The 24,693-nt window shown below is 35.9% G+C and overlaps 1 protein-coding gene across 2 annotated transcripts in view; it reads right to left on the reverse strand.

Moving 5' to 3' along the window:
* The window catches only part of LOC102690677 (pleckstrin homology domain-containing family G member 3), a 105,628-nt gene that overhangs the window by 59,635 nt on the left and 21,300 nt on the right, over nucleotides 1-24,693 (reverse strand). The window contains exon 1 of one of the 2 annotated variants that reach the window (XM_015350732.2): nucleotides 14,209-14,460. The exons of the other annotated variant lie outside the window; for it this stretch is intronic. The gene's annotated coding sequence lies outside the window, so the exon portion shown is untranslated. Of the gene's footprint in view, nucleotides 1-14,208; nucleotides 14,461-24,693 lie in introns of those variants that run through there. 2 annotated transcript variants of the gene reach the window in all.

A 24,693-nucleotide genomic window follows, 5' to 3' on the forward strand; every position in this document is an offset into this window, starting at 1 on the left:
AATATCACAGGTCTCCAAGGAGTGCAAAAGCTTTCATTGACCTGCCAGGAGTAGAGCTATCCAGATCCATCAGCTGCTGTCTGTAATTTTTCTTGCATATCTGAACAACACAGTGGCATAGTATTGGCTAGCTTGACTGCAATTTATCAGTATACAACTGGATCATTCCTAAGCCTTCATTGACTATGCAACCACTGTAAGACAGGCATTAGAAACACCAGGCAATTAGAATGAAATCAACCACATTCCTTGAAACCCAATCTGGCATTTAAGGTTAGGAACTGAAGCAAGTATGTGTGCCAAAAATCATGGAATGTCTGGGTATTCCAGAAAAACAATGGTTGAAGGATTTGGAAGAGTGAAAAAGTGCTGGAATAGATTTTGTTTATGAAGTACGTAAATATACATGCACTGATGCTCAGAATTAAACCATCACCACAAGAACCAGAGACATTGCAGACATCAATTGAAACAGCTTTGTTTTAGATACATCTGACTTTATAATGAATGAAAATTTGAACTGATTACCGTTTAAAGATAAAATGTTTTTCAATATACTAGCCAACATCCTGGCAGGGTTTAATTTCAAATTATATTTTCATTCTGGCAGTCAATCAAAACAATGTTTTTCCAGTTATTCTCCTAATATGGCATGGTTACTTTGTCACCTTGAAAACCATAATAATATACAATAAGCAATGAGCTTTCTCCAACATCTTATGCACTTCTCAGCTCCCATGATGATTATTACTGTCAGCTGTATCAACATTCCTTTAAATGTGTTGGTTTGCTAAAAATATTTTAACTTTAAAACTCTTAAGAAATGTTTTGTTTCAAGTTGTTGACACCCTTGTGCAAACATGCATTTCATGGTTTCTTGAAATAGTTATATGGAATTGTAAAACTGGAAAGTTATTCCTCAGATCCTACAGAATATAATGCCCATGTCACTGGTCAAGAAAACAATTTATACAGTTGCTTTTTGTATGGGTCTAGAACAGCTTAGAGCAGTGCATTATAAGAACAATTAGATGACCCAAAACCCTCATAAAGCTTGAATGCATCCAGAGATGGCCCTATGCAGGTTTGTTGTGTTGGCCTGGAAACAGAAGTACATTGTTTTTTTTTTTTCAATTTTGTGCTTTGAAAAAAAAGTATTCATTTCAAGGTGGTGAATGTGAAGTCAGCTGGCACTTAGACTAAATGAGAAGCTATGAAATCACAGTTTAAACCTAAGCCTTTTAGCTCTGTTCTATGGAATGCAGTGCCAGGATTATAAAAATGATAAAGATGCTGCCCATTGGTAGAACCTAAGGTCTGAGCTCATAACAAATACCCCAATCAGTACAGCTAAACTCGAGATACAGGTGACATATTTCACTATTTAGTTTACATACTGTATTACCAGGTTCACTACAGTTGAGTTACTTGATTACTTTTTAAGCTTCAGTGAAAGTTTCTTACCGGTCTACAGTCCAGGCTCAATCAAAACTTCACCTCACTCAAAATGTGATGTAACTGCAGACTTTAAACCCAACCCTTGAGAGCATTCTGTTTCCTTTAGGCTTCTTTTATTCAGTGGAAAGCCACAGGAGTAATCAAGGAGTAGGCTCAGAATGTCTCACTTTGGAATTTATCCTGGTGTAAAGTGAATTACAGATATTCGTTTCCAGGTCTAGAGTGAAATACGGATTTTCACATCCAACATCCTAATACCCCTGGGATCAGTGTGGAACTGGCCTGGCACATACTAGCTCTGGATAAATAGCTAAGTAACATGTCATTAAAGGACGACTGACAGCTCAGGTTCCTGTAGGGAACCTCTCTGATTGGAGGGGGACTGCAAGGTGTGGTTAAACTAGAGATGAGACAGTCAGAGCCAAGAGCAAACAATACACTGCCAGTGCAGGTTGCCATTTCTGTAAAACTTAAGTGCAGAAATAGTCAAACAAACTTGGATCGGCTTGCGGTCTGAGCATGGATTTTGTCTAGATGACCAGGTTGCTTCAAAATGTCTTCACAAATTTCATGGTGTGACAGTAAAAAAACTAAAGACGAATCATAAGATCTAAAAATTGTGTTTAGCCACGCTATGGAATATGTGTTTACATATAGACAAAATAAGCAGGATGTGACCACTTTCCATGGAATTCCCCTAGAAAGCTGATGAAATCCATCCTCCTTAACCCAGTGCAAGTTGATACATTTTGTTGACGAGCCCATCTTTGGTGTTTGGGTTCCTTCGAGCACTGATTGATGCCTTTCAGATGTAACACATTCTAATTAGAGGTTATTTTTCAATCATCATTCAACTAGGAAAGTTTTAACCAGTTTAGGCCTCATATCCGTGTTCTCAGCTCTCTGAGAATTTGCCTCAACCATTATTGTTACGAAACAGGATTTAAAAAATAAATTACCCAACCAATAAAAAGATGATGATTTGGTCCACTGGCTAACACTGCTTATATAAAAATTGAAATGCTCCAGATAGTGATGCTGGTGAGTCACGATTTAAGCATTTTACCACATCAATAACTTATAAAGCTTATAGAATAAGGAAAAGCTAGAAAAGATGATAAAATATTTCTGTACTATGGCAGATGTTTACAGTAACTGAGTGTGCTCTCTCAGCACCATCCAGGACTTGTGAAAGATGGCAGAACCAGAGGATGCAAGCTGGTTAGAACCAGTATTGATCTTGTATTGCCTTATGATGACAATCTTACTTGGCAGAGAATTCCAGTTAGTAAAAGGCCAGATTGTAAAAATTGTATTGTTATTTTAAGACAACAGAACAGGAGCAGGTAACTTTGGACTACAGGTTAAGGTGGGACTTCCTCTTATAATTTCAGTCACCGCTAAAATAAAATCCACAATGAGAAGCATACTGTTTAGGATTTTAAAACTATTTATGTGATCTCTTGCAATGGAACTGAATTCTTAAAGAACAGTTCATTTCATCAACCTAACAGATTAATTAATCCCTGTCATTACTTAGACACATTATTTACATGTGAAACCTGTTAAAACCCTATATGGGACAATGGGAACAGAAACAGGAAATTCCAGAAACATTTAATCTCCATTGATGTATTGTCATTTTTTTTATTTATAAGTGTAGCCCGATAGGGAGCCAAGTACTATATGTGCTTGTGCTAAAGGGGATTAAGTTCTATTCTCCTCTACCCCACTGGATCGACCAAGACAAAACCATACCAGGTCTCAGTGAGGAGTAATAAACAAACAGTGATATTTCACTTAGGATGTCATCACATATTTTCAATTAATGGTACTGGAATAATGTGGGAAGGAAAGGAAAAACTCTTTATCTTCTAGCTTAGTTCCTTTCTATTTCAAAGCCCTACTTATGGAATTCCGAAACCAAATACCATGAATCCTTTTAGAATCGGAGTAAATACCATATTACATTTGGTATTTCTTACATTATTCTTCATTTCATGTAATATCCAGATAAATACAATATCTGACAGAAGCCTGTATTTACTGGCAGTGGTCAGCCCACAAGGCATTCCTCACCCATGGCAGAAATTGTTGTGTGTGGGCTCCAGCTGGAAAAGAAAACTATTTAAATTGTGCAGTCTTCAATTCATTTGGAACATATTGAAAAAGGAGGGCATAAACCAACCTCCTCTGAAAAGAGAATACAATTGATGAATGCTTCAGGATATTTCTAACTTAATAGTAATCATTCATATTAGATTTTTAATAATTTATTATAAGAAAATGCTGACACTTTCAAAGAGAAACTGGACAAACTAGGACTTGGAATGATCAATTTCTATAGTAGGTACTGTATAATGAGATCAGGAGGAGTGCGTAGGTTAAGATGCGTCATGTAACTCTTATCAAGCTACTGCAACTCCTTCTGGAAAAAAAAGGTCTCTCATGTCAGTCTGTGGGAGGTTAGACTGTGATTACATTTACAGTATTGCTTGAAAAAATGATCTAAGCATCAGACAATGGTGATATACTGCAGGGAGGTTAAACTTGGCTACACAAACTGGAAAAAGGAAAAAAAAATCAAACCAATATAAACACCTGTATATATATATAATTAAACAAATATTTTTATAAAAATATGAACATCAAGAAAAAAAAATCAAACCAATACAAACACCTGTATAGATATATATAAAATTAAACAAATATTTTTATAAAAATATGAACATCAAGGAATTTGTGTATTCTGTTTTCCCCAGTTCCTCCGTTTTTTTTATCTCATGGGTGATTTACTCTTCTGCGCTCTCACAAATATATGGATCTGATCATTTGCAAGAGCATTTGTTTATCTTACAGGCCATCTTTGTGCCTCCACTGGCAGAATTATAATAGACGTTTTGTCCTGAAGTCACAAGGGCTTGCTTTGGTGCTTATGCACCACATTAAATACAAAGGATTTCTAATTAATAAGCCCTGGAACAAATCAATAAAATGGTCAAACACACAAAATACTGAAAAAGGGCATCTACACTACCTCTACTTTTATATCCTTTTATGCAATTACCCACAATTTATATTTTAGTTATTGCTCCTAAATAAACACAAATTTTATTTTTAAATAAAAGTTGCAATTGCAACTTGTTGTAATTATATTTTGGATTACAGTAATCAATAAACTGGAACACATTTTGTGATTAGGCACTATAATAACATAATCACTAGATTATCACTATAAACACTATTTTCAAGACTGGCAATTGACAGGAACCATGCCAAGCAAACTATATCCCCTGCACTGATAACTCAAACATTAATTTATGCAGTTCTGAATAGTATATAATGGTAAGCAACATTACAGTAAAAGTTCATAAGAGAGATGTATTAGTAGCCCATAAGGTGACACCATTGGACTGTTTTTTTTCCTACCTCAATATGAAAAATCAGGCTTTTGAAACAATTTATTATACCAGTTAGAGTTCAGTGGCGGATTGGTCTTTTTTGCCTTGAGATCACAACTCTCCTTCCAAGACCTGTCATCTAGAAATTCTTCACTTCAGATTGTTTTAAAATTTGACACATCTTTCAATCACAAGTGAAGCCCTTTATAGTGGATTTTTATTGATTAAAAGGGACAAAAAAATCTGTTTTTCCTTCAGAAGCCTTCTCTTTTTTGATTCTCTGTGTCTAAAAATAGGAATGACCATATAAAAGGTAATTCCGCATGTTCCAGCTTCAGATCCCTCATTTCCTTCTCTTTTCTGTTCTTTAGTATGGAATTAACCTTTACTCTTTTTATTGCAGCCAATGTCCACTACCACAGCTTCCCAGCTGAACAGCTTTAATATACCAATATTACAGACCACACATTGAATTGACTGTGCGCATTTCTAGATTCTTACATCTGGAATATGGAAGTACAGTACTGTATCTTCAACAATTTACTGTAAGCTGTTACCTTTTCATTCAAATCAAAAACTGATTTAGATCCATATCACAATGGGTTATCCTTTACAGAAGGGCTTTGTTAATTTTGTTTGCTTGGGGTATTATACTTGACTGCGAGACTTTAATTCCACCAAGTGTAATTCCAAAACTCCTTCTAATTCTCAGAATTCCCAGTCTTTGTCAACAACTCTGTAGGCAGCTGTGTAAAAACACTGTCAAGTGATCTCCCGTCGATATTGCTTTGCAATTCTTCTTGAATTCAGCATCTGCTTATCAGTAAAGTTCCTTCAGGGGGAAAGACATCAGGTACCTGACAACACAAATGGGACTTATTTTTCTCCTGACACCTTTCTGTCTGACAGCATTGTTGCCCAAACTAGAATTTCAGGAGTGTTGGATATGCTTGCATGAAGTCTTTTATTGCATACATAAGTAGCCTGATTGTACATTACATTGCCTCTCAACACCTCAAGGTGACAGTGATAAATGCTCAAGGAGTGCCCGCTGAGTAATGATTAGCTCTGTGCTAACATTTTCTGTTAATGTTCTACTGCAAGCTTTTTGGTTTAAAGGGATTTTCAATAGCAGTCAAACAACATTTGAATCTTGAGCATCAAATTACTATTTTCTTTCAAAAAATTTGAATGGGCCGTCTCACAAAGAGATTAGTATATTTAGAGTCAGCATTTGATATTTACAAATGCTCATTTAGATTTGAATAACAGCAGGCTGGAAATTTTTATGGGTTTTGTCTGTGCAGGCAGTGTGGCTATTTCAGAGTTCAACAAAAAAGACTTAAGTTGAAGAACTACTAAGATCTCTTTTAATAGCAGTAAAGCATTTATTATATACTGTATACAATTCAATATAACTTTTAGAGTACTACAGTTAAAGTGCAGCATTTTATTTTTTTTAACTATCTCTTGTTTTCAAAATGTTTACTCGGTGGGTGTTAAAAGTAAAATCACTTCATTCAAAATGTGCAAGGATAAAAACAATTTACTTTTATCACTAGAAAAAAAACTAATACGATTTTGGGGATCAACAGGGGACATCACCTGACACTGAAAATGTCACAGTGAAGGCACATTTACAGTAAATGCAAGATTTTAAAATTTAAATTCTGTGTATTGAATTCAGGGCAGCTTTCGAAATGCAGGCTTGATGAAAACCATCACCGTCACTCTTTCAGATAATAACTGGACCTCGTTGAAGACTTTGAAACATCTGTCACCAAATATGTACAGTAAATAAATCAATCCAAAATCTAGAAGAGAACACATATTAATATACAGTATGCAAGAAAACATATAAGTAGGTAATAATAAGATAAGGAGTTTCTACTCTACATGTGCATGAATTACATTTTACTGACTGAACGGCCTTGGTTGCGATGTGGAAATTAGCACAGCACGCGTTTAACCTCCAAAGGGTAAGCTGAAGAAAAGCAGGTAGAGACCATAGATTGCTGACTTTCTAATTTCACTCTACTTAACAGTATTGCTTACGACTCAGTGACATACCTGACATAAACACACTCTTCTGGGAGCTCAATAAGCCAAATCTGGACAGAATTTATGTATGTAAAATGGTTAACTGGAATTCTTAGGAAGAAATAGTTTAAAAATGTAGATGTTAAAAAAATAAGTGAGCTTAACTGGATGCTTTCAAAACTGGTAGAATATAGAACATAAGCAAGGCTTCAGATGAAAAGAATGCATTAGGCCCACAACTTCATCCAGCCATTTTTTCAAAGAAATCATGACAACGGTCTCAACAAAATTGGTTGGGTAACTTGTTCCAAGCCCCCACAACCCTTGGAATAAGACATGCCTCCTGTTCTACACTAGCAGATAGTTTGCATTTGTGTTCTTTATTTTGTATTTCACTAATGATTCTGAAGAAGACCACTACTAGTAAGTTAATACAGGGAACCAATGTGTTACCCCTCTAACAATCAGACAAGATATTTTCAGGCTTTTGCTATAACACCTTTTGGCTCTATTTCTTCAAAAAGAAATAGTGTTCATAACATTTCAAACATTACAGTTACATTAGATAGATTAGACTTTATTGATTCCGAAGGGAAATTGATGTGTTACAGCAGTCCAGCCCAAGACAAGCAAAACCAGACATCAGAATAGACTAAAAATTATACAAAATAAATATAAAATAAATACACAGGTGTTTGCAAAATATGATAATCATCGTCACTGTAAAAACAATAAAATATGTGCAAAATGTGCAAAGGTTTATACAGATTGATTGTCCAAAAAGTACAATGGAGCAACATGCTGTCCATAGACGAGCAAATGAAGGGCTAACAGTCCTAGCCTAGGGCAGCGTTATACACCCTGACAGCCGCCGGGAGGAAAGACCTGCGGAAACGTTCCCTAGCTGGAGCAGTCTATTGCTAAATGTGCTCAGCTGCTCAGTAACAGTACCATGAAGCGGATGAGAGGTGCTGTTCATGATGGCTGTGAGCTTGGTCAGCATTCTCAACTCAGCCACCACCTCCAGGGGGTCAAGGCTCAACACCAACACAGAGCCAACCTTCTCGATGAGTTTATTGAGCCTATTTGCATCTCTTGTCATGATGCTGCTGCCCCAGCAAACAACAGTGTAGATTAGAAGATGGCCGCTGCCACCACCGATTCAAAAAAAATGTGTAGCAGTGTCACACACACACACACCAAAGGAACTGAGCCTCATAAGAAAATAGAGTCGGCTCTGACCTTTCTTGTACAGGGCATGAGTGTTAACAGACCACTCCAGCTTATCATCCAGGTGTACAGGCTTTACAGGCATTACAGGCTTGCAAAACATGGTTTGTCAGTTGTTATGAGATTTACAATTACTTTATAGGCACAACTGTAAAAAAAACAGCAAACTGCTTTACTGTAGTGTCAAAAACTACCAGAATGAATACCGTTTTCAAAAACACAAAGTTACTCATGAACTCTATGGTCCTGGGGTTTAAAGATCAAATGATCACCTACAAAACTAGAAAATTATTTAAGTCTTATTTTAAGTCTTATTTAAGTCTTTGCACATCCCATATTGTTTGTGTTGTTTGTAATTATTTATTGAAATGCTAACCTCCCAATGTCCGCTTGGAATGAATAGCCCATGAATTACACAGTATCTAGGTTTCAGTAGTCTTATTTTTACAGCAACACACCTCCCTTTAAAATTTTTAAATGAATATTGTCCGGATGTCTCATTCAACAGCTGGTGAAAAGTAGTGTAACAACATACAGTTAGTAAAGTGACAGAATTGCAATGATTTGGAAGAACATTCAGCTGCTAGGATGGTAAGTGAAAAGCACCTCATGTTATTTCATATTGTGCAGACCGCTATTGCTTATAATTAACAACCCAACTATTTTTAACAGAATCAAAGCTAAGTTGAACAGGATGCCAAAAAATAAAACATAGTTAATGGAAAGAGTGAAAGAGCCGTTTAAAACTCCCCAGTTAATTACTTCCAATACAATGTTACTTAAAAAAGCTTTGTTGCAGATTTACAGTATGAATTACTCAAAGAATTGTCATTTGGATAATTAAAATGTGCACAATAAGTGAAAATGTTGCAAAAACAAGGAAAGGCAAGTATATAACTTTTACTGGTATTTTCATACACAGTGTTACTGAAGCACACTATTCAAGCACCACTGGAAATCTGTTTTGTTCCACATTAAGTGTTTAGTTAGTACAGTAAGCTACTTCACTATAAGTGAAATGGCTAGCTGCATGTTATATTAGCCCCTCGTCTTTACCAGGAGAGACATGAAGTCTTAATATCGCTGTAAATCCTGTGGAAGAAGTTATTATAATTGGAACACTGTTTAGTCTGAAAACTGTCAGATACTCCCATACTCCTCTGTTATTTTCAACGTAAATTAAACAAATCTCAGCACACTGAAGACAGCCAAAAAGGAGAGTGGGGGGGGGGGGGGGGGGTTGTTCTACCGAGATACATACTGCATGACTTCATCTGCCAGCCAAGCATAGACCAGGGCACTATAATCAGTACAAAGAAAGCTCTCTATTCTTATACCATGTAACTGGACTATTGAGAAGAAAAAGACAGCTTTATTTTCCCATAGTCCAATCAGCAGTCACTAGCACCAGACCATCATGGAAAAAAAGCATTTCATCATAAAGTGCAGCAGGAAACATTTCCTAATCATTGTGAGAGAAAAAGTTTCCTCTTCATGAAGAAAAAAAAATACCCGCTGAATTTACATAACTAGATTCCAACACCTTAATCAGTACAAATGTCCCATGTTTATTGTCATAGGTCATACGTTCATGTTTGCATTGCTATCAGGAACGTTCCCTGAATTAACATGTATTTACTTTTGGATCACCATTAAAGAAACAAGGTGTTGTGCTCTAGTCAGCGTAAGCTTGCACCACATCACAAAAACCATAGTCAAGCAGATTGTATTACCAGTCAAAGTAGCTCTTTTCATTTTCAAACTTTAATTTTATTGTGCTGTAACACTTCAATATTCTGTATAGGTTTTCGATACCTATCATCCAGTAATACAACCATACACAGCTTTTTGTTTCTGTCTTGCAGAATTTTGATACATAAAAATGTCTAGCTAAACTTAAAGCATCAGGTTTCATACAATTCCAAGGTCGAACACAGTATTGATATAGAAACAACCTTCCTGTACATTACTCACAATGAACGTGCCATGTGTATAAACAGTACAGGCATCAACAGAGAATTTCACCCATGACGTTTGTGATAATCCAGAGTGGGTAATGTTCACTGCTGTAAATCTGTACTGTCTCCTTATGTTCATGGGGATAGAGATTATAAAATTATAATCGCCATCCTCGCTGTTCCTAATTCCCAAGATAATTCACACAGCTTTTAATTGCCTGAGAAAATCTCTTAACCATCTGTACTAAAAAAGCTTTTTTCAAGACCTAAAAACAAACTCCCAGCTATCATTAGAAAAGTGTCAGCTGGACAAAAAAAAGTGTCATCTTGTTTTTGTACAGTGGAAGTGCTTCAATTGTGGCAAACAGACTTTTAAAATAAAAATGTGAGACTTGGTTTGTTTGGTAATAACAATGCAGATACTGTTTCTCTGTACATTTTATACCAAATAACTTTCCTTTTCTAACAAAATTGTGTTTTCTTTGGGAGAAGAGGGAAAGGGAACTTAGATTGAAGTGTTATTAAATATAAAGTTTTAGAAAGAAAAGGCTAACAACGTTACAATTACGGTTATTTGTTCTGAAGGAAACTTAGGCTGTCATGCACAGCCTATGTGGCTTTCTTTAGCTCTAAACCCATCCTTTTAGAAAGTGACTGAAGTGATAGAAGAGATAGCCTTCTCCTTTGACTTGACTTTCACAAATGCTTCCCTGTTTATTTTCTGTGATGCTATCAGTTGCTACACAAAAGAAGAACTGTCTTGTTGTGAATGTGTCTGCAACAGCCTCAATGCTATGTGCCCTGTGCAAGCAATTTTTGTCCAGTGCTTTTGCACACTGCCACACAGCACTGTGTACACATACTGTAGCTCACAGTGCCAGTGTACGCTTGCTGCTCAGTAAGCAAGTGGAGCACAGCACCTCTTTCGAACTAAGACGGATATAATAGGATCACTTATGTTGAAATAGTTTCTTAAAGTCAGTGGCAAAGCCTCTGTGGGCAAAGGCTTGAAGGATACAGGCCTTTTAAGGTAGGATATTTTTCCAGTAAAGCTTCTGTCATCCTGACACCCAATTTTGAAGCCTGGCCAATGGACGGATTATTGAAATCCAAGCAATCCCTCATGATCAGTAAGGTCAGCAGAGAAGCCTCCAGCACTAACGCTGTGCTATGCAAGGGCTGAGGCAAATGACAATTGAGCCAATGAGAAAAGACAGATTTGTGGAAAAGACAGTGCCGGCTATTTTTATCAGCCCGTGAGATTGATAATGTTACAACAGTCCTTTCTAAAGCAATGCTTTGTATGCTTTGTAATGCTGTACAATTTAGGCCAGTGTTGCTTTGCTTTAATGTCAACAAAAACTCTGTAACAACTGTGACTATCGGAAAATACAGCAGTCACAGAGGCAGACCATAGATAACAAAATCACATGATCACCTCTGCAGCTGTTACTCAGAAAAAACACTAAACATACATACAAATACACCATATTTTTCCTACAGAAATTTACAAGGAGAAGTAACTTTAAAATTCCAACAACTGAACTTATCTTCCTAAAACATTTTATCGAATCTCTAAGACTAAATTTGTGAAAAGAATAGTTCTAGCTTGTGCTAGTTTGTGGATTTTGCTCTCTACTATTTCACCTGTGGCTCGTTGAGAAAACAAAGTTCAGTCTAAAAGGGAATGGCTGAAATAGGATACAAGACAAAAAAAAGCTATGAAAAGCCTATAGTCAGTGGACAAAAAGAATGGAATGGATAAATGAGGGACCAAGCATACTGAAAGCAAAAGCTTCACACAGGTGTAGTTCATGCATTAATTGTGCAAATAATATGCTTAGGGTATAATAATTCTAAAGCACTTAGCAAGAGCTTCAGTGATCAAGAGAGCTCAACTTGCAGATGTTTCAGGAGCAATAGTGTCCAAAGTGTTAAAAGCATGGAACTACAAAGGAAAGACATCATCTGCAAAGGAAAACATTGAAAGGGTACAGTGGACACACATACTCCAGGATTGTGATACAGTATCTGTGCATTAATTTTAAATCCAAGACACAATAGGTGAGCATCTACAGGTCAATTGAAAGCATATTTCAACCTGCAGAAGGAGCAGCCTATTTCATCAAAAAGGGCACGCTGACGGCTCCATAGAGAGAAATACAATAGTAGGGCTGCAGAGCATAAACCACACTTCACGTCTGGTAATACGCATTTTGTAAGTCCTGCCAATGGACTTCGAAGCATGGGAGAAATGTCATGGTCAGATGAACCATCCTTTCTTATTCTCAAGAAACAGACAAGAGCATGTGTGACACCAACCTAACGAATTCTACAGCCCCAAGTGCTAGGTTCTATGCAATACTAAATGTTTCTAGTGGTTCATAATGTTGTGCAGTGCATTTTCTTGATAAGGTTTAGTTGCACTCATCAGAAAGCACCCAATTATTATTATTAATGTTACATAGTGATCTTCACTTCAGCTTTGCAGCATTTCTGTCCTGCAAGGGGGGGAGTCTTCCAGGTTGACAGTGCCCCGATGTGCAGAGTACACGTAGTCACTCAACAGTCTGATGAGTCTGACACTGCTGTTATCCACACTTCATGCACTTTCAGTCACCAGATCTGAACCAAATTTAGCATTTAAGGGATATCCTGGTACAACTCCTGAGACGGCATTTTTTAAAACCATCAACCAGGTGTGAGCAAATTGACTTTCTTGTCTTGAAAAAAACTCTCCTGTACTGTACATGCCATACTGGCAACACATGGTATTCCAACACCATATTAAGTGACTTTTTTTTAGTCCACTGCCTGTAAAAGTGAAAATTCATCTATCATCAGAAAGCCTTAAATTTCTTGTAAAAGCCATGACAATCTGGAGCCTATTCAAAATGCACAGGGAACAAGGATGGGACTACTGTACATCACGGACAAGTTGTCAATCTATGCAGGATACTCACACAGGTGCATGGAGACAACATCTTTCACTTTATTTAGAAAGCACCTGACAAAAATTCACACATAGAGAGAACATGCAAACACTACACATGGTGCTAATCCCAGCACCCAAGAGATGCAAACAATTCCAAGAAACACAAGACAGCCCCTTAATGAACAGTAACATTACATCCTGGATTTACAGTCTGGGATTTAAGGTCTGAAGTCAGGTGAACTTTCAAGCCAATAGAAACATTTTTTTTTTTACAAAGAATACAAGGTAGTAGAATTTGCAAGTCAAATCTTTAGAGATATAAATAAGCAGGACCAGGAAGGGTACAAAAGGTAATAACTTTTCTGTCTGGCACATTTATGTACAGGAAAAAATTGAGAAAAAAATGAAATTTTCTTTCAACAGCTAGTTGAAAGTAATATCAACAGTCTTCCATACATGTTTTCTTCTTACCATTGGTAAGCAGTTATAGTAGGCATTCAAAACAGTACATTTTCACTATTTATGGATATAAACTGCCTACTATTTTGTACTATTAATACAATAAGTTGACAGAGCTTATTATTTCCAGAAATATTTTGATCAATATTTGTCAAAACTTATGTTCTTTAGAACAGCTGACATTTTTAAAACAGGTTTTAAAAACTAATCTAAACACTAGTATTCTGTATCTTGGAATTATTTTAATTTGAAATAATTTAAGGGAAAATATGGCATTTTTAATTAGACTGTGAAAGTACAAATGTAATTACTTACACCTACGTTATACAAATTTTTATTTTAAAGAATATTTTTTTCCCCAAACCGCATCCTTAAACAGATAGTCAAAACGGTTACCATAGAGACACAGATGCTGATAACCTCCTCAGCCAAAATAACATGTTCAGATTTCCTTTTAAATAAGATGTGCTTTATTGATTCATTACTCTGCCAAACAGTTTAAAACCACAAGAAAAACTCCTTCTCGGCAGACTATTTTGTTGTTTTTGAAGATAAAAGTACTATTGCACAGTTGAAGAGATTGAAAACTCACTTCTTTTTCTTTAGGCCATTTTAAAACAGAATAATGATAATTATTCTTATATTAACAATTAATATAAGAAAATATTTTAAAAAAACCTTTATGACAGTACCAAACACAGGCAAGCAGGAGGAATCTTTTACATACCCTTGTGAGAAGGATGTAAAAATCATTTTTCCCCAAGCAGAGATTGTGTTGAAATTTGGTAAGAGAAGCCCCGCAACTTTTCCCCTTTCTGCTTCCCCCAGCTCAGTTTCTCCAAGCTCTGATACTGTATCGAACCCTTTCGTCTTCTGTCGACGCCTGCCCCTGTGCCAGTGAGGTACACCTGTCGCCCTTCTTCACCGACCTTTCATGCTGCCCAGCTGAGAGAGAGGAAGCTTCTATCCTATTAGTGTAAACTCTGTGAGCTTGCAGCCAGCTCCGCCTCTCACATCCTGTACTGCCCACGGCCGGCAGTCCTTTAGCCTTGGCAAGGCCAGCCGTCACACTGTGAACACCACCAGCACAGACACAGCGCTCTCCTTACACGCATTAACAAGAACAAATTATTAAGAACCACTGTTTCAGGAGGCAGTAAATAGGTTATTAAAGCTGGGCAGAACTGGATTTTAAAGGTTTTTTTATACAATTTAAGTTGGAGCATTTAAGTCATTCAGCTCCTACAATTACCTTAGCTCTATTTTAGATACTTCGTACTACATTCCTAGTTTATAAGGATTAAGGAAATTAAGGAAATGTGTGACATTGTGTGACCTGTTAATGTTTGACAATTGTTTTGCAATATTAAAGTATGAATATTCCCACTTCTGGAATTGTAGCTCATTGTCATTACCTTTACCTTAAAAGAACTGGAAATAAATCCTTGGAGAGTTAAGCCACTGTTTTCCGTACACATCAGTGAAATACAGTCATTCAGACTAGGCAAACATAGTATGTTTTCAAGTTATTACTGATTATCCTATTAATGATCAACCTCACTGGCAGCCAAAAGGCATGTTTGCTCAAAAAGGAAAAGATGAAATAGGACTTTATCCATCGACTGTTTACATATAAAATGATTTTCAGTATGGCCAGACAGAATTATTATAAATACACTACGTCCATCGCTTATAAGTATAATTAACAGAACTCTGTAAATGGTAGAAAAGCAAAGTGCAGGAAAGAAAAAAAAAACATTCAGTTATTGCCTCATTTCATGTCTGAAGAGTTTCGTTCAACATTTAAAGGATCTTTAAGGATCTTAGAGGCTCTTGACAATCTGCTTCTTTAAGCATTCCAGGGAATGTTTCAAGAACATGGGACAAGCATTTTGTTCCAGACTGTCATGACTCATGCTGTTTAGAAGTGTCTCCTGTTTGTAAATGCACATTTTGAACAAGATTTAAAGCAAAAGAGATGACAACACTTGAAAAACCACAAGAATGTCATCAAGAATCATGCACCTGGGACTCTGTGTAAACTAAACCGGGCACGGAACATCTTGTAGACTAATCAGAGAAGCAACAGGGTGCATAGGTATAATCTAGCTAATCCATTTAACAAGTTTAAAACTTTCACATGTCAATGAACTGCTCTGAACACGTGCTCACCCACAAGGGGTTGTTACCATGGCTACAGCAGCAGCTAGCCTGTCAAAACAGTCAGGAGTCCTGGGGTATCAGGTATGTTAGTTTTAAAAAACAGCGGGAGAGAGTATTCACTTAATATTATTTGGCACTGTGAGTGTCTGGAACAATTATACCCCTAAAGATTCTCTTTCTACATGGTGGCCAATTCATTACTCCCATTATTTGCTTATGAAGAGCACTGTCTTTTCAGAGAATCTAGGAGCTACTATGGAGTGTGGTAAGTATAAAACATTTTAACTCACCTACTGGTGATGAGGTCTCAGTAAATGAGCAGACATTGGATGGTCCTTACTTTCTGTCTCAATAATAGCCTTTTCAAAAATATAATTTCATTTTCTATGCGTAATTTAGTTTATCGGATCCAGCAATTGGCAATGAATATGAACAGCTGTATATCAAAAGCCATAATATGTTCATCCAAAATGAAAATATGATGCACTGAGTTTCAAATATTTTTTTCCATGTGGGAGATTTTGTACGATAGGTCTCTTGCCAGGAACACTATGGAACTGGAGTATGAAAGTCCTTGGCTGTTAAAAGCACACAGCTATGACTGTGTGTATTTTATCAGGTTTAATCATGCTCCCCCCCCCCATTGCTGCTGCACTGGATGTAATGGACATAAAACACTGAAAATTATTAAACAAAATCCTCAACACAAAATAAAATACTGATGCAATCATTTAAACCAACTTATCCTACTGTGTTTTTTTTCCCAAAAAACAAAGTAGACCACCCACAACTCGAAACATTCCCCAAGTATTATTAATCTGGCATTTGTATAATAACTGCTTGCTGATCTCTTTAATGAATTCTTTAAGTCAGCTCTTTTCTGTAACCTCGAGGAAGCACACTCCCTCAGCAGTGCAATCTCTTCTGGAATTCACTTTAGAAGCCCAGCTTTAATAAATAGAGTCAGGTGTTGAGATGTAGCCCATGTGCTCCATCAATAAACCCTAAATGCCTACTAAGGGTGCACTGGCTTGTTTTCAGCTTCCGAAACCACATCCAGTAGCCTTTCGCTGCAGTCTCTTCGAGGTCTCACCAATATAAACACTGGGCTGAGCCTTAGTGGCGCACAGTAGCACAAGTAGAATTCCAGACAGCTGCTTTGAGGTTTTCTGCAATCACTGATGCAAAACAAAAAAAACAGTAGAATTCAGCATACAGTTCTTTAGCCTTTCTAATAGCAAATGTGCATTCTCAGAATTATCTATATTTACAGCACATTACTATATTGAATTTATGCACAAATAAAGGAATTTGACAACTTTCTATTTTTTCTCCCCCTCATCATTAATTATCACTTCACTTTTCTTGTTTCAACAACAATTATGTATCAACTATTGTTATACCGATCATACTAGAATAAACCAAATCTCTGTAGTTGTGTATATATTGCATATGTTTAGAAAAATAAGATATTATGCATTATCATCCACAACAAATAATCAATTAATAATAATAATAATAATAATAATGTTTTAATAATAATAATAATAATAATTAATTTTAATGACATCAAAAACATTTATTCAACAGCTATTTAAGTGACTGTAACTGTTGCATGAGCACTACATCACTTCATTAGTGAGAGTGTTGCTGGGGCACAAGTGATAAGGTATAGTAATTTAACTGTTGAACCTCAAGCCTGATAAAAATCAAGAGAAAATTTTCAGAAACATCCCACTTATGAGGACAAAAATTCTTCTTGCCATAGAAGGAGACTAGACTAAGTTAGATCATTTTGGCTCACCATCTGGGCTGTTGACAGCCAGATATTTCTAAGCTGTCAAAATAACACAGCCAAACATAGACCATCAGAGAATGGCAATTTTCATCTAGCAATTTGCCCAGGGCTCATCTCTAGATGAAAAATAAAGCAAATAAAAGTTTATGATACCTGTATATTGTCAAGTGTAAGTGCAGATGAGTTCCATACCCTTTCCAATATAATATTTGACTATAGTCTTCAATTCTGGTCTTATTTTTGGTTGTACTTATGGAGCTCACGGAATACAGTATTGTTTTAGAACATCAGAAAGAATATCAGAAAGGTCACAAATTAGAAGAGACTATTCAGCCCATTGAGCTCCTTTCGCCAGTCATAAACAGTCTTCTTTGTATTAAGAATAAACCACTTAAGAATTAATGCAAACCTTGAAACCTGCCAAACTGGGCAGTTTAGAGGAAGCAATCAAACTCAAATTGCACCCAGTGAAAAATCATGCAAACAGGAGGAAAACGCAAACTTCATGCAGACAGATTCTCTAAACTGCAATTAACCCAGGACCTTGTAACTGTTAAGTACTATGCCACTGTGCCAGTTCTCCTGGAATTTCTAAATGAATAATCTAATCAATAGGAAACTCTTCTAAAAAACTCACAGTAACGAGTTCCTGTCTTTAATGCTTACGCCTAACTCAAGAGTTGATGTTAACAGCAAGATTTCCACCCTTCCCAATCAGCAGCAGTTTATTCCCTTTCAGAAAAAACAAGAACAAAAGCCACTCCTGTGAACTTAGGAAGAGATGTGTTGCACTTTCTAAGCACAAACTCTGAAAATGCATGAAACAACCTGTGGCAAATTCCTAAACATATCATGGAACAATAGTTTGCCTCCCTTCGTAATTTTATAAAAGTATTGTCATCTAATATTTGAAGAGGAACTTGTTAAAAAAATGCTTTACAATTTTTGTATTCACAAATCCAGACATATCCGTCTTAAGGATCCCTCTGGGCAATCTCTGGACATGTTGTACTGGGTATTTTTGTGCTATTGCTGCTATTTCAATGTGAACTAAGAATGGGGTCAGTGGAATATACCACATCAAGCAGTTTTAGTGTCATTTATAAAACAATAAAAGTTTAGAACAAAGTCAAGAACTTCAACTGTTAGGAAACCATATTCTGCTGTAAAACACCAGGGTCTCAGAGCTCTATGCAGCTTAATAGTGGATCCTTGCCATTTAAGGTCTTTTTAAAGTAGTTTATGAACTTGCTAATCAGAGTAATTGAGGTTTAAAAATGCATTTAGCTGGCACCAGGTCCTAAGTGTCACAAAAAGACTGAGCCATGTTTTTCACATCTGTGTTAATCTAAAAGAGATACGGATAATGTGACAAAGTCTGTCTAAAGTAACTAGAAATAGACCATGAACGCAAATATAACTGCTTATGCTGAATTTATCATATTGATTAAAAGCAGTTTGGTGCAGCTTATCCAGGACTAAAATGTTTTTTTTTAAAACATGAAAAATGCAAAGGTTTTTTTCTGTTGTCAACTACATAAGACATGAATAGTAAAAAAAAAGTGTCTTCATCTTGTACAGTATTTCCCAGATGCTAAGGTAACAGGATCATGAGGACACAATCATTTCGTTTAAGAAAACTTTTTGTTGAGAAAAGGCTACTGAATGTACCACATCTCCCTATTTTTGACAGATCCCAAATTATCAATTACCACTATTTCTTAATAAATAAAAGACTGACTTAATACTTTTCAGTGTAACAATTAAAAACTAAAAAGATATATACTCTTGAGCCCATTTTCTATGCATTTTGGAATTCAATATAGTAAATCCCTTCAGGTCTGGGCAAGATGTTTATGCTTTTGAGATCATGTTGTGATCCTGTGTGGCTTTTGTAAAGGTCTAAATAAGTGTAGTAAGAACAATGTTGCAAATTATTTGGCAATTAGCTATCTAGTTTTAGTTCAAATCAAAAGACTGTTCCAATGGTGGAGCATGGATAAAACAAAATTCAAATAACAATCAAGAAAATGCTTCACTGGTTTAGGCAGAAATGTACCTGCAGTGAATTTACTGTACGGTAACTATACAGTGCGTGGAGACTTCTGGTGCACAGACTGCAAAACAAGGTGAAGCCCTTTGGAAGGTAGTGATACTTTAGAAATTACGTGCTTTTTAAGTAAATTCATGTACAGTTCCAAGTAGTCAATTGAAACCGAATTTCTAGTTTTACTTTAGGTTTCGTTAGATTATTTGCACTGTGACCTGTGTTTGACACCTTTCTTATGTTTGAATAGGTAATTCATTCTGCTATCAGCATTCCAAGCAGCCTGATCACATCAATTGCAAAACTCCTACATATTTCCTTGTGTCTCCCACTTGCTGCTCTGTTGAGTGCATGACCAAGACAAAAGAACTTAGCTGGATTTGGAAATGTTTCTAAAGCAATAATTCTGGTGCCCCTTTACTGAAGATGGTGTTAAATTGTTCTTATAAACTTGTGCACCAAGGTCATGATAACTGCAAATTTATGTTGTAGAACTGATTCTGAAATTAAACTACTGGACAATAGAAAGCAATAGAATGTTTTATTTCTAATAGAAAAGCAATAGAAAGCTCCTGTCCAGCTCTTCAGCATCTAGTTACAATTGAAGAGATATAGCCTATTTCATAATGTCTCTGGGGAAGAACTCTGCTCATTGTTAACTTTATTAACAAGTAAAAAATGCCAGTAATAATCTTTGCATCCCACTGATACATCACTGTTGTGCTATGTTGTGTTACCACACATTTCTAGGACACCAAGGAGGAAGCCAGATGTCAAAGGGCTAAATTCCTTGGATTATTCTCTATGCTGTTCTGTCAATTACTGCTGATGAGTAAAGAAGAATTACATCTTTACTAGTATGTAAACAATTGTTCAGTCAATTGTTTGATGAAAATCACAGTTTTAGAATTCCATTTATTCTATCATTCTACTAAGAATCTAACATTGAAAGTAGCATTCATCCTATTCATAAACATTTAAGTTGTATGCATTTAAATGTCAAAGTTTGAGATATGTGACTTTCATAATTGTACAATATATTCATTGAAATATGACAATATAATACAAAGTGTTGAACCTCCTACAAAAATTAAATGCCAATGAATATCATTTCATTTAGAGCGCATCATTCAAGTGTTTAAGGATAATTTTGAAAATGTGGAACAGACTTCAATATGATCTTACCTGTCCCTTTAAATGGTGCAAAAAAGGAAAAATATATGTAAAATGGAATAAGTTGATTGCTCTCAGAAATAAAGAGTAATGCTAGTCTCATAATAAAAAAAATATTTGTAAGACTTAAATGTTATTTCATTACAGAATCACAGGCCAAAGAGTGTTAAGGAGTAGTGGATAGATACTTTGGTTTTGATTAAGCAGACCTAATCTAGTATGTACTGTATTGTAAAGCTCAAGAAACATCACTTGCTTTTAGGAATATGGAAACTGGCTAATTCTTTGGAAAAGACTCTTTATGTTACAAAAAAGTGATAGAACTGAAGAACAAGCATTATTTCAAATCTCCCCTGCATGGTGGCTCGAGAGCTGAGAACCACAAGGGGGAGATATTCATCAAGGCAGGTCTGTTTGACATTTCTAAAATGGATGATGCATCTTTTCTGTTTGGTATTCAGAAATCATATTTTTACAGCATTCTTTCATCTTTCATCTTAGAAAGAAATATAATAAATACACTGCTCATTTACCCTAGTACAATTTCTACCTAAACTATACATTTCAAATTCCAAATTAAATTCACCATTTGACCAAGTAAACATGGAAAACATTAAAAAGTAAACAGATTTTCAAAGTGAACGGAATATAAAATTGATTAAGTACGGTAAAGTTTTGCTTTGCAGTCATTTGTATGAGAGGCCACATGTTGACTTTCTAAGCACCTGAAATAATTTTTATTTTTTTGAAACCACTTTTGAACTCTCTACTGTACATTCTTGCTTAAAATGGCTCAATTTTAACTCTCCAAGTAAAGCAAATGTTTAACTTCTGAGGCAATGCTCTTTCTGACATATTGTATTATTCTGATAACTAATTATTACTACAGATTCAAACTGTGTGTTTAAGACCAGAGACTTTTTGACTGAGCAAAGCTTCCCTGCTATTTTCTAATGATGCTCAAAGTTGAATGAAAAAGTTATTACTACTGAGTTACTGGAAGCCTAATCTACTTTTTTAACTTTAGTCATATACAAGCCAAGTTACATTACAATCCATCCACAGTTCTATATTGTTTCAAGCTTGATTGATTGTTCAGTTTTTGGAAAATCTTATCAATACTTAAAGCATTGGTTAAGCTTTAATGACATGGAAGCCAAATTACAGAAGTATATTAAGATCTCTTTGTTCTTACATTTAATATAGCCCATTCTGGTATTACTGTTTGGCTTTTAGAAGTTTCTCTTAGGTATATGGAAAGTCATTAATGCAGATTAAATTAATTAATGCTCTTTAATGTGCGATACCTCACTTTATGACGTTATATGTAATGACCAGTACACAGCCAGTGCTGTGGTTGAATTTTGAGTTTTGCCTGCAAAAACGAGACCACAAGATGCTTTCAGATGTCCTTCTGATAACAAGGAAAGCTCTTGAATCAGGAACTGCACTGTGAGATTCAGTATACTGTAATAAACACCAATTACAATTTGTATATTATGTTTGTTGTTAATTTAAAAATATTCATATTTTTATTGGCAGGCTTACATTGTAATATTTCTTTTTTATTATAACTCTTAACCTTTGTAATTGGAGACTTTAACCAGACTGCATTTCTCACAAAACAACAGCCAGAATTAATTCCTTCATTCACGGACTGTAGCCAAGCATTTTTAGGAAAAAAAATACGCTTCTCCATTCCTCATCAATCAAGTGAGCTTATATTTCTCAGCTGAGTGCTTGTGATGTGGCCAAATACCATCTTGACACTAAAGCTCCTTAAATTGTTAACAGTTTTTCCCTCAGCATTCCCTTCTCAGACATCCAAAAAAGTATTTCAAGATACTGCCTGTGCTTAACGGCACCGGCGTAAAAAACAAACATTTGGAGTTTGGCAAGTAAAATCATACATTTTCCAGGAGAAATTTCCAGTGAATAAATAGGGTACTGGATGACTTTAATTTGATTTTCTGTATTTTGTACAAATGCAAGGTTTAGGATGACCCAAAAACAAATAGTCCTCTTTGATACGCACTGATGATCTCAATGTCAGCTTTTCCCTTTACAATATGTACAGTACGTTTTAGAAAGACAGAAATTACCATAATAAGCATCAGATTTTAAAAGCAGTACTTCCTTAAGCCTTTCATTCAGACTACTACCCCCTCTCAAAGTTTCTGCATGTAAATATAGTGAGAGAGGGCCCATGTAAAACAGCCAGAATAGCACCAACTGAGACAAAACATGCATGAGCACAGGGCCCTTTTTGATCTGGTACTTTGTTGTCATGACAGTCCACACCCCTGCTCACCAGAACCTGAACAGACAAGCAGATTTTCAAGGAGGGGTAAGTTGGTTCTCAATTTCAGCTACTGCCAAGCTACTGCCAAGCTATACCTGCCACAGCTGCTGTATTAAGCCAAACTCTGAAAAATCATGCCAAAAAAAGCAGCTGTTTTGAAAGTAAGCCTTTGTATTACAAAGCATGTTATTATCCTCCCATAGGCAGATCATGGGAGTGACAATGCACTGAATGTTGAAAAAGAAGTCTCTTTTAAATTGACAGATATAGACTAGCAGATATTTTAGATTGTTTATATATTAAAATATTAAAAATTACTTTTGTTACCAAATTAATATTGTTAGAGATACTCTAAATCCAGAACAAGATGGAAGATTCTTCCTTTAAAAGGGACATTTTGCAAGACAAAGACTGCAGAGTTCTTGTTAAACTGGTTTACCAAGATGTATCTATACATAATCCAATTACATAGCTTTCACTGGACATTCTAGACAGTCCTCAAAATTAAATCATACCTGTTTTTTTTTCTAAAGGGAATTCACACGAGGCATGATTTACATTATCAAAGGCTGAGTTTGTGTTGTAAGGGACTTTGTGTTTTTTACCTATGATTATAATTGCCATCATGGCTCATGTTAAACACAAAATTTAAATCACAGATCTTTTTATTGTTATGATCTCCAATCACTTTTCGATTTTGTAAAACAACAACAACATTTTGAGGAAACATAAATGTTTAAAATTACACTACTTTTTTTACCCAACAAATAACTTCAAAATGAAAATTGAAGTGCTTAGAATAATGACGACTCCCACACAAATTTGCATCTTAATAGTTTCTGTACATTACTTTTGTAATTTTTGATCTCCAAATTTATATCTAATACAGCTTTTCTGTTTTCTGAACTTTTCAGAAGCACTGCTCAGATGGCAACCAAAAAAATTCAATATTTGGCATGGGTTTTGACCCTTCATGAGAATTTTCACAGGAATGCAGCTGTAATGAAGCTTTGTTTACTAAACCTTAAACACCGCAGTGCATCTCTTTCAGTTAATGCAGTCCTTCAGTTTCAGGGCTGCAGCAGTTTGTTACCAAGAACTTCTGAAGCCCTCAAAGTGACTAAACTGGCTATTCTTTCTCTTAATGTCTCCACAGGCTGACCAAGGCCACTTTAGTTAATCTCTTTAAGTCATTTAACAAACTGAGCTGTTGAGTTAGTTTAGCACTCCATTCACTGCAGGTGAGACCCCTCTATCAGACTTTAGAGGGTACAGTTATAGGCTTAGCAAAGGGAAGAGGAAAAGTCTGAAATCTATGAAGCTTTTAATACATTTGAGGAGCTCTAACACATAATGGAGCCCACCCAGCTCCCTCTAATGGAGCAAAACGCTCAGAGCCAGCTGTCTCACAGTGGAGGTGGCAGCCGAAGGGGCAGACAAATGAAAGAGCCATTGACAGGGAATTCCTGAACCAGAGGGAGGGTAAAAACTGCCAAGTCCATTTGTCAGTGAGGAAAAGCACAAAAACTACATTAAAAGGATAAAGAGCGTTTGTGATACCGTGTTTCAAGATTTTATTAAATATCAGTTCTTTTTCTTCCTTTTGGGGAAAAAAATCCTATTCACTACCTAAAAACCTGTAGTCCCTTCTACTCTTTACCAGCTGCACTAGCCACCCATTTCAGTTTGATCATACTTAATTCTATTAAAAGAAAACATTCCACCACTT

Source organism: Lepisosteus oculatus, chromosome 8 (genome assembly GCF_040954835.1).
Source record: "Lepisosteus oculatus isolate fLepOcu1 chromosome 8, fLepOcu1.hap2, whole genome shotgun sequence".
NCBI lineage: Eukaryota > Metazoa > Chordata > Actinopteri > Semionotiformes > Lepisosteidae > Lepisosteus > Lepisosteus oculatus.